This window comes from Carassius carassius, chromosome 38 (assembly GCF_963082965.1).
Source record: "Carassius carassius chromosome 38, fCarCar2.1, whole genome shotgun sequence".
Lineage (NCBI taxonomy): Eukaryota > Metazoa > Chordata > Actinopteri > Cypriniformes > Cyprinidae > Carassius > Carassius carassius.
In genome coordinates this window covers 21,692,164-21,704,449 of record NC_081792.1, presented here as the reverse complement: position 1 = coordinate 21,704,449, position 12,286 = coordinate 21,692,164, and the positions used below count along the sequence as shown (strand labels likewise).

The 12,286-nt window shown below is 37.3% G+C and overlaps 1 pseudogene; it reads left to right on the top strand.

Moving 5' to 3' along the window:
- Positions 1-12,286, top strand: part of LOC132119198 (rho guanine nucleotide exchange factor 10-like protein) — a 94,740-nt pseudogene that overhangs the window by 19,301 nt on the left and 63,153 nt on the right.

Sequence of the window (12,286 nt, the reverse complement as noted above, 5' to 3'; positions counted from 1 at the left end):
CAAATAAATGCAGTCTTGGCGAGACTTTCAAAAATATGCAAAAATCATACTGATCCCCAAATATAATGTATTTATTTTATTTACTTTGATTTAAAAACAAGGTGCAGTAAGACTAGTACAAATAATATCAATGTAAAAAATACTAATAAAAATAAAATACAGTTACGTAGAAAATATAGACTCATAGTGTGCCGCAGAAGCTTCTTTCCAAAACCTTTTTTATATTCCGACTGGTCACGGAGCCTGTATTCAGAGTGGATCAGTTTCAGTATCTTGCTGTGTAGAGATAAAAGCCAGTGTTCCTCTCCTCTCTACTCTATTCAGTGACCTCTTTGCACTGTCATCACACACTTCTGGTTATGTAACAAGAAGCCACCACTTTAATCACTATTTTCCAAACCCCTTTGTGGTAGTCTGGTTCACTGTGTCTGAATGTGTCCATCTTCAGTTATTTATAGCAGCACATAGGCATAAAACCCGTTTTTTCCTAGTCCGCGCCACATCTCTCCTCCCTTGTGATGTCACTTCATGGGGCTCCTTGCCCAAACCAGATCCCATGCTCCCCCAGCATACCTCAAAATAGACTAATTTGTCATCTTCTGCAGGCTCCAGTTCCCTAATTTATTGATGGAATAGGCCACCATTCCAGGAAGAGCACAGCCCTCTGCTGCTGTCACTGTAAAGCAGCACAAAGCAGTAGCATACTGCATATCTGAAAGGCCCCTGTGAATCATTAGATGGGACCATTCCACAGATGGGGGAGCTACACACAATTATTTTTATTGGGGGGTGAGAATGTATTTCAAATGGAAACATACAGTGATGTTATTTAATTGGACAATTTCACACTCTTTTACATAATAATAATAGTTGTTCTATGATAATCAATAATTAATCATTATTTTAATTAGTATTATAATTTCTACTATTTAGTTTTTATTATGATTATGATTACAAATTATATAATTATTATAATATATAACAAGTCCATATATATATTAATGTTTTTTACTTATTCTGTTTTTAATTTGAAATGCATATTATATAATATCTATTCTAGACTTCTGGCATTTAGACAAAGTAAATATAATGGACTACAGCTATTATTATTATTAAATTATACTTTTAACATAATATTATGTTACATCATTATTAATGTTATATTTAACTGATTCTTTTTTATATGAATTTTGTGTATTATAATCAACATAATATATGCAATTAGACAAAGTAAATATAATGCCCTGTCAATTCTTCGTCATCAGTTAGGAACCTAGGTGTGCTATGTGCGATCGCAATCTTTCCTTAGAAAGCCACGTTTCTAGCATTTGTAAAACTGCATTTTTCCATCTCAAAAATATATCTAAATTACGGCCTATGCTCTCAATGTCAAATGCAGAAATGTTAATCCATGCATTTATGACCTCAAGGTTAGATTATTGTAATGCTTTATTGGGTGGTTGTTCTGCACGCTTAGTAAACAAACTACAGCTAGTCCAAAATGCAGCAGCAAGAGTTCTTACTAGAACCAGGAAGTATGACCATATTAGCCCGGTCCTGTCAACACTGCACTGGCTCCCTATCAAGCATCGTATAGATTTTAAAATATTGCTTATTACTTATAAAGCCCTGAATGGTTTAGCACCTCAGTATTTGAATGAGCTCCTTTTACATTATAATCCTCTACGTCCGCTACGTTCTCAAAACTCAGGCAATTTGATAATACCTAGAATATCAAAATCAACTGCAGGCGGCAGATCCTTTTCCTATTTGGTGCCTAAACTCTGGAATATCCTACCTAACATTGTTCGGGAGGAAAACACACTCTTGCAGTTTAAATCTAGATTAAAGACCCATCTCTTTAACCTGGCATACAAATAACATACTAATATGCTTTTAATACCCGGATCCAGTACGTATCCAGACCAGATGGTGGATCAGCACCTAAAAGGACCTCTACAGCCCTGAAAGACAGCGGAGACCAGGACAACTAGAGCCCCAGATACAGATCCCCTGTAAAGACCTTGTCTCAGAGGAGCACCAGGACAAGACCACAGGAAACAGATGATTCTTCTGCACAATCTGACTTTGCTGCAGCCTGGAATTGAACTACTGGTTTCGTCTGGTCAGAGGAGAACTGGCCCCCCAACTGAGCCTGGTTTCTCCCAAGGTTTTTTTCTCCATTCTGTCACCGATGGAGTTTCGGTTCCTTGTCCCTGTCGCCTCTGGCTTGCTTAGTTGGGGTCACTTCATCTACAGCGATTTGGTTGACTTGATTGCAAATAAATGCACAGACACTATTTAACTGAACAGAGATGACATCACTGAATTCAATGATGAACTGCCTTTAACTGTCATTTTGCATCATTGACACACTGTTTTCCTAATGAATGTTGTTCAGTTGCTTTGACACAATGTATTTTGTTTAAAGTGCTATACAAATAAAGGTGACTTGACTTGACTTAATGGACTACAGCAAGTCCTATTGTTATTATTATTATTATTATTATTAAATATACTTTTAACATACTATTATGAATACCTTTCTTATTAATATATATGTTTTTACTTATTCTATTTTTTATGTGAGTTGTGTATATTATAATGTACATAATATATAAAATTAATATCTACATGTATATTTAGATAATTATGTTGCAGTTTTAATTTGGCATCACACTTTGGTTCCTGGAAATGATCAAAGAAATGTTTCCTCAGCGACCATGCACATCATTTCTGTATTTGTTTAAACTTGCCAGACAGATCCCTGCTAAAATTGTACAGTTGTGGCCAAAAGTTTTGAGAATTACATGAATATTAGTTTTCAAAAAGTTTGCTGCTAAACTGCTTTTAGATCTTTGTTTCAGTTGTTTCTGTGATTTACTGAAATATAATTACAAGCACTTCATACGTTTCAAAGGCTTTTATCGACAATTACATGACATTTATGCAAAGAGTCAGTATTTGCAATGTTGGCCCTTCTTTTTCAGGACCTCTGCAATTCGACTGGGCATGCTCTCAATCAACTTCTGGGCCAAATCCTGACTGATAGCAACCCATTCTTTCATAATCACTTCTTGGAGTTTGTCAGAATTAGTGGGTTTTTGTTTGTCCACCCGCCTTTTGAGGATTGACCACAAGTTCTCAATGGGATTAAGATCTGGGGAGTTTCCAGGCCATGGACCCAAAATTTCAACATTCTGGTCCCCGAGCCACTTAGTTATAACTTTCGCCTTATGGCACGGTGCGCCATCGTGCTGGAAAATGCATTGTTCTTCACCAAACTGTTGTTGTATTGTTGGAAGAAGTTGCTGTTGGAGGGTGTTTTGGTACCATTCTTTATTCATGGCTGTGTTTTTGGGCAGAATTGTGAGTGAGCCCACTCCCTTGGATGAGAAGCAACCCCACACATGAATGGTGTCAGGATGCTTTACTGTTGGCACGGCACAGGAATGATGGTAGCGCTCACCTTTTCTTCTCCGGACAAGCCTTTTTCCAGATGCCCCAAACAATCGGAAAGGGGCTTCATCGGAGAATATGACTTTGCCACCGTCCTCAGCAGTCCATTCACTATACTTTCTGCAGAAGATCAATCTGTCCCTGATGTTTTTTTTGGAGAGAAGTGGCTTCTTTGCTGTCCTTTTTGACACCAGGCCATCTTCCAAAAGTCTTCGCCTCACTGTGCGTGCAGATGCGCTCACACCTGCCTGCTGCCATTCCTGAGCAAGCTCTGCACTGGTGGCACTCCGATCCCGCAGCTGAATCCTCTTTAGGAGACCATCCTGGCGCTTGCTGGACTTTCTTGGACGCCCTGAAGCCTTCTTTACAAGAATTGAACCTCTTTCCTTGAAGTTCTTGATGATCCTATAAATTGTTGATTTAGGTGCAATCTTAGTAGCCACAATATCCTTGCCTGTAAAGCCATTTTTATGCAACGCAATGATGGCTGCACGCGTTTCTTTGCAGGTCACCATGGTTAACAATGGAAGAACAATGATTTCAAGCATCACCCTCCTTTTAACATGTCAAGTCTGCCATTCTAACCCAATCAGCCTGACATAATGATCTCCAGCCTTGTGCCCGTCAACATTCTCACCTGAGTTAACAAGACGATTACTGAAATGATCTCAGCAGGTCCTTTAATGACAGCAAAGAAATGCAGTGGAAAGGTTTTTTTGGGATTAAGTTAATTTTCATGGCAAAGAAGGACTATGCAATTCATCTGATCACTCTTCATAACATTCTGGAGTATATGCAAATTGCTATTATAAAAACTTAAGCAGCACCTTTTCCAATTTCCAATATTTATGTAGTTCTCAAAACTTTTGGCCACAACTGTACGTGTAAAAGCACTCTGTTGTGGTTGTCAGTTAAAGAGTGCAGATTTGAATGAGAAACCCAGATTTTAGGTGCCATTCTGGCAACACCTTTGTTGACTTTAGGTTTTGGACTTCTGCATTGTGCCTGCATAGGCCTCTGCTGGTGGCTGCCCAGCGCGTGTGTCAGCTTATATATGACAATGTGTTTGAGAGAGATAGACTGGTGGAAATGGCAGAATAGCATGCCATAGTGTGGAAAAACCAGATCCCGTTACACCAACTGGATTAGTCTGGATTACAAGTCAGCACATTCACCTGAGGCCAAGGTGGGCCATGAGCCCAAAAACCTGTAGGCCTGCCTAAGGCCTTGCCACAGCAACCAGAAGAGCACGTTGACTCTTCCAGCTTGCACTGTAGGGGTTCACTGTGCCTTTTTTTTATTCAAATGTGCCTGCTATTGATCAAGCCATGCCAGTGACAGATGTCTCAATGACTGTGTGAGCTGAAGACCCTATTAAATTTCTAAAGTTTAGAGAGAGACAGACAAAACAGCGAGAGAAAGATGTAGAGGTGTAGAGAGAAGTGGATGCAAACCTAGACAGACAGTGAAAGACACAAAGACAGGAGAGAGAGCCGTTAGAGAGAAATGATGTGTCAGTGACAGAGAAAGATCTCTGACAGACCTTGTAGCAGTACTTCGAGAATTAGGTTGAGCTGGGGGCCAACAATTGCCCACATTGCCCCAATTCTGCACACAGGTCACCTGATTATGCGGAGGTGCTGAAAGGCCAGACAATCCTGCTGTCTTCACATCCAGCTCTGGGATTTAATTACACTCCTTATTCCTGGGCTATTGGTCGGAAGTGTAGAGCAGATTCACCCCGGCTATTGATTCTGCAGGCAGAGACCAGAGATCGCAAAAATGAATGGGGATTCTTATCGATGGTACATTTCACATCTAATGAGACACCTGTGTTCATTTCGTCACCCTTAAAGGGCTTCATATTTCTTAATGGCTTTATTTTGCACTCTGCTCCTTTTCCCTATAGCATTAGCCTGTGTGGTTACAAAAACAATGGGAGATCGATCTATCCTCAGTATCGATTCTCTTTGTTAGTGGTGCTACTGAAGAGTATTGACAAATTAAAGTTTGGTCATAGACCCAAAGTCTTTAAAAGTTAAGGCCTTTGATTTTGTTTAGATTTGCATTTGGCCAAGTTTTCAAGTGAAAGCTTGGAACACAATCAGTCTGTCTTCCTCGGGTCAGGTATCATTCTGAAATTCGTATTTTACGTCATTAGGCCTTTACCTTAACGCTGTGCAGGTTGCAGATCTATTATCTGAAATAGAGGAAAGTGCATTGTATGGGAAATGCTAAAGTGTTTTTATATTATATATACCGATCCATCCCGACTTGTATTCGAATGATTTCACCTTATGGGAAACCCACATCCATGTATTTGCAATATACATGTATAATACCTTTAAAAGTTTGGGGTCGGTGGAATTTTTAAATGTAGTTGCATTTATTATTAATAATAAAGTAATATTGTGAAATGTTACAATAAAATAATCAGTTTTTCTATTTTAATATAAAGTGTAATTTATTTCTGTAATGGCAAAGCTGAATTTTGCTATCTTGTGCAAAGCTGAAGCATCTTGTTGTATGAATATGATTATTAATTGTGTTTGCGCACAAGTTATGTAATTGCACAGGTGTGTAAGTTTAGTGTTCATATGAGAAGCCAGAGGAAAATTGGTGGATAATAAAGGTCAATCAATCCATCAGTCCATTATTCAGTCCTTCAGAAATCATTTTAGTATGCTAATTTGGTGCTTCAGAAACATTTGTGCTGCTTAATTTTCTTTTCTTTTCTCTTAGTTTTTTTTTTCTTTTTTTTACATGTTTTGTTTTCCCCAGGACCCATTGATAAATATAAAATTAAAAAGAATAGCATTTATTTTAAATAGTAATATTTGTAGAACCATAAATATCTTTACTGTCATCAATTTAATGTGTTCTTGCTGAAAAAAAGTACCAATTTGTAAAAAAAAAAAAAAACTGACCCATCTTACTGACCCCAAGCTTTTGAACAGCATTGTAAGTTAATACTTTATAGCCACTTGCACATCAACTTATATAAGGTCAGCTGTGTTTTAATAAATAAACTGAATTTTCATTATGAAAAAGCCTAAGTGTCCAATAATAATAATAATAATAATAATAATAATAATAATAATAATAAACAACAAAGTCCAGGGAAAGATCAAGGTAGATTTTATGAAACCGCAATACAAAAGCTGTGTCAGTCACATATGCTACAACCACCTGGGGTAACAGTGTTTTGAGCATAATTAAATTGTGATCAAAGTTCGGCAACCAAAGACATGGATCATCAATTGATTATCATGGCATGCTCTTGATAGTTGGATGACAACATGGGAAAACCTTCACAATCTGATCCGGAGTTAATGTTCAGATAGGAGCTCTGAACGGTGTGTCTACATAGCACAATGCTTCTCTCAAATCAGGACAGCTCCCCTGATGATTTGACAGCCAGTAAGCCAGTACAAAAACAGCTAGATTGTTTTTTTTTTTTTTTTCCCACCTCTGAGCATTGTGTGAAAACAGTAACAGAGCTTTGTTTTGCATGGCTTCCTGACCACAACCATGCCTTTGGCCTCTCTCCAAATGACTAATTCCTACCCACAAACTAATCAGAATATAAATGTGCAGCAAATAGAGAATGAGTGAACTTCTGCAGACCTCATTGATTTTGGAGATGTGTTTCAATTGGATTTGGCTTATGGGAGGTGAAAATAATTTTGTTTATGACAGGGAAACCTTTATTATTTCATAGTTAACATAACAACAAAACATGAAAGATGCAGTTAATGTGATATGATGCAATGGTTTTCACCTGGTTACAGATCTGTTCTGATATGGTCAGCTGTGCTAAACAATGCTAAATGCATATAATAAAATACAACTTACCAAAAGTGACAGCAAATATTTTATATTGTGTGTTTACTAGGATTACAATTGTCTTTCTTTGCTGTGTTCATAGAATCTGAACACCACTGTAGCACAGGACTGGTGTTTGGCTCTGCAAAGGCCGATCCGCATCAAGAAGGACCAAATTCAGAGTGCCAACAAGTGCCGTTTACGATTACAAGTCCCTGGCAGACCAGACAAGTGAGTAAACAAAGCAAAATCTTCTTTGCATTTTGACAAAGTTGGTCATTTTTCTTCAGCATCCTCGACAAGGTGAATTCACTTTGATGTGTTCAGGTATTTGTTGTAGCCATTTCTAATTCAAAAAACACATTTTCCTAATTTTCTTTGTCGTCCTGATAGATTGCATTTGCCTCGAGAAAGTTAGTAGTAAGACATGATGCTAAACGGATTTTAGATCTAAAAAAGAAAAAAACAATTTCATCTTGATTACATCACTGCTTGATTTCAGGCTGGCAGTCTTATACATTCTCTGGAGCAGGTGATCCCAAGTGGCACTGAAACATAATGGCGAATGACAAACATGTTAATGTTCATCTGCAACAATGTTAAGACGATGAAGGAGCTCGGGGCCATGTTAATTTCCCCTAATGAAAGCACATTACCTGGCTTTATTTGTTTCATGCGTTAAAAACCTGCCCCTTGTCACGTTTAACGAAGCCAGGCAGCAAATGACAAGTCTAATTGCGTGATGGGAAGTCACTAAGTGATAGTTTTCAGATTCGGGAGATCAAGGAATGCTGGAGGTAAAGTTACATAGTCCCTTTCAGTCTGGGAAGTGGTACATTATGGCTAGTCACAGAGCTTATTCAATTAATTTAACTTAGTTTGGGAGCTGCTGTGTCCAATTTGGAGCCAGTAGTGTTATTTCTCTTTGATGCTAAGATATGGGCTTTAATGTACTCTTATTATGTCACATTAAGAGTCAGTGAATGTAAATGTGTTGAGGCGGAGGCTGCACATTTTTCACAGTGCACTGCACCTGAATGTGCTTATCCTGATGATGCTGCGCGAGAGTGGAAACTTCACTCATAGAATCGGCCATGGAAGGAAGAGAAATGAAGACAGATTAGTGGAGGATTCAACTAAGAAAAGATCTGAGTAGACGGGGAGAACATGAGAGGAGAGAAGCAGAGAGAAAAGAAGATAAACTGTAAAGCATAGAACAGCTGACGTTTCTTTAACTTTCATGTTCTGTTAAGATTATATTTGAGGACTCCAAAGAGACTCCAATGATTTACATGTAAAAATAATACTTATAATACCTTTTATTTATTATTAAAATTTTACTTTCACCCAGAAATCTGCAATCATTTAATCACCCTCTGGAAATCCTGTAAGAGATTCTTGTTTTGCTACAGTCACATTCCAAAACAACACTGGACCCCTTGACCTTCATTGGATGGGCTTAAAGACATTTTTTCCACAGAAGAAAAACGTTATATAGGTTTGGAACGATATGAGGGAGAATATATGATTATCCTTTTAATAAATGGTGCTGGTTTCTTTTAGAGCCTAATGACAAGAGGGTTAAAGCCAACTCACATGTTCACGTGAAGGTTCAACACAAAAATATATTTTATTTGATCCTCACTACCAGGATACAAAGATAAATAGTGCCTTGCAAGCGGAGAAAAGGTACATGGGACTGATTTTCTGCCTTTGCACATGGAAGAGACTCAGCAGAATGTTTAATCTCTGTGTGCTTTCTCAGCCTGATGTGACAGCCCAACCGTCCCAGAGCGGCTCAGTACCCTGTAGTCCTCCCAATATCTGTCAGATCCCTGCTCTTCAGGCCTGCTCGGTTGGCTCACGTTCTACAAAACCCAAAAGAGCAATTTGCTCAGTCAAATGTTCACCAGAACCCCTGCCCAGCTTCCAGAACAGGCTACCTGAATTTTCCATTACCTTCATCGGCCTGCTGTGATTTCACAATGCATTGATGTCATTAGTACAGGAAACTGAGATCCTGTTCGTATTCAGAACCAGTTAATTTTTTTTTTCAGAATAGAAAAATCTATTAACCATTCCATTAATGTTTACATAAATCTCCAGTGTGAAATGTGGACTGATTCCCAAACAAACGTTTCTCATGAACCAGCTCTTTTAGTGAATTAAAAATACAGCAAAGCCAGTGTTTTCGAAGCAATTATTTTCCAAAATAATATTTTATATTTAGCCACCATAGCTGGTGCTTCAAGAATTTACAATATAGTCTGAATTTGATTTCCAAACAACTGATTCCTATGAGCCAGTTCTTTTGTGGTCAGATTCCCAAACTAATACTTTTTGTAGCCGTACTTTTATTGACTTAAGAATATTCAGTGATATGACTTGAATACTACTTGAATCTGTTTTTGGTGTTATGGAGACTGCCTTGCACTGGTTCAGATCTTATTTTTCTGATTAGAGTCATTTTGTTTTGATGGATGGTCACAGATTGTTGGTCTGGGTAGAACTGGTGTCCCCCAGGGCTCAGTTCTTGGTCCTTTGCTTGGTCCTCTATATTTTTCCATTCAGTCAACTATTAAGATCTCTTGACCTTAACTACCATTTGATGACACCCAGATTTATATTCATTCAAAACTAGGTCAAAATGTGGACTTATCCCATCTTTCAGATTGTATTTTCGGAGATTAAGATATGGATGTCTAACAATTTTTTGTACTTGAATTATAAACTGAAGTCATGCTTCTCTGCTCTCCCCATCAATTGCACAATGCATGTTTAGCTTTGTCTGATGGTGTTGGGCTGGAGCTAAAAATAAAAATAAAATAAAATATTTGAGTCATTTTTGATGCCAGCCTGTCGTTTGAGGCTTTTGTGCAGAGCACTGTTAAGACCTCATTCTTCCATCTCAGAAATATTGCACATCTGTGACCTATGCTGTCTTTTTCCATTGCTTAAAATATGATTAACTCTTTTGTCTTCTCACTTTTAGACTACTGTAATGTCTTTCTCACTGGAGCTAGTCAGGGGCTAGGGTTGCTGACCATGTAACCCCTGTTTTGGCATCGTTGCATTAGCTCCCGGTTAAATACTGTGTTAATTTTAAAATCCTTATGTTTACATACAAGGTACTGCTTGGTCTGGCTCCTCAGTACTTGGCTGAGCTTTTAACACCTTATTCACATATTTGTAATTTGAGTTCTTCTCAGAGTGGTCTCTTAGTCATTCTTAAAACACAGCTTCGTTCTAGAGGTGACATGGCTTTCTCATCTTATGTCCGCAAATTGTGGAATTCTGAAATCAGGGAGGCAAATTTAAGTATTTTTAAATCTCATCCTAAGACATTTTACTTCAGGATTGCTTTAACTTACTACTTTTAGTGTAGTCTAAATTTGAATTCTAAATAGTTTTATGAGCCAATTATTTTTAGTGAATCAAAAACATAAAATGCAACGACATTACCTGATTCCTGAAATCATTTGTAAAAAAAAAAATTGTAAATAGAAATTATACAGTGTTGTCTTGTGTTCTTATTAGTCAGCGAATCAAAAACATACAGTTGGCAACAGACTTCTGAGGGCACTAAATACTATATACTAAGAATTTAATTTCTTTTTTGCAAACTTATTCTTCAAAAGTTCTAAAATATCCTTAATCGAACCGGTTAATGAATCAGAAAGGAATAAGATAAGAAACTTTATTGTCATTATATAATAATACAACAAAATTTGTGTGGTAGCTCTCAGAGACCAGAAGCATTGAAAAAATATAAGAATAAACAAGATATAATTTAAAATAGAAATTGAAAATAGAAGAAAATAGAATAGAGCCTAGTAGAGCTGTCAAAGCTATAGTGCTCATTTGGCTGATGCTAATTGAATCCGGCTCACAACATTTCCTGATTTGGTTTTGCCCTCTTTCCCCATTATTTCCTTTCCTCTCTCCACTGGTCTATAAATAAAAGGTGGCAACCAGGCCAAAGAAATTGTGTTAAGGAGAAAAGAAGAACATTATTGCAGAGAGGCACAGAAGTAAAGGAAATAAAGCTTTGAATAAAAAAAAAAAACAAAACTAATTTAAACACTTTCTCTCTTTGGTACACATACACAAATCCTCTCTCTCTTTACCTACACTGTAAATGATTTCTGTTGTTTACACAGTATTTTACTGTTGATCTCAACAGTTTCTTGCTGTATAAGCTGTGTACAGTGTGTTACTGTAGATTTGGTTGTTTTCACAGTATTATATTGTATTCTCAACAGTTGAGTACTGTGTACACGGTTGGCAGTATGTTACTGTAGAATTGCAATGCATTCTGGGAAATTATCAATTACTGTAAATCAAAATACAGCAGTGCAAACTGACCGCGAAAAACACCACACAGAATTTCGCAGGTAAAACTGCTATTCCTACATAAAAAAAACATTCAGGACTGGGTGCTATGCATTAACACTCTTAATTTCTGTCAGTAAGGGTTGCAAGAGAACGCATTTGAAATTATTTTTCCTGTAATGTCAGAAACATTGTGTCTTCTCTGCGACCTGGAAACGTGCTTCATCTGGTGAGTAATACATATTAATATTTTCATACATACAGACATTCTAGCTAATTCTAGCTAATAGATTTAATGTTAGTTTAGAATAGCTGACCTTTATTTCGATATTCAAGGTTTATACTCAACATTTTACTAGTGTATGTGTACAGTGGCTCAGTGAGGGCTCTATAGATAGCAACGTCATTGAACTTCTCAAGATTCATAAAGGTATTAAAAACATAATTAAAACAGTTCTTGTGAGTTCAGTGGTTCAATTGTAATATTATAGAGCGACGATAAATCTTTTTGTGCGCCTAAAAAATACAATAACGATTTTTCAACAATATTTAGTGATGGGCGATTTCAAAACACTGCTTCAAATCTTTTGTTTCGAATCAGTGATTTGAATCGCGTGTCAAAATGCCTAACTGCTGAAATCACGTGACCTTGGTGCTCCGAATCACTGAT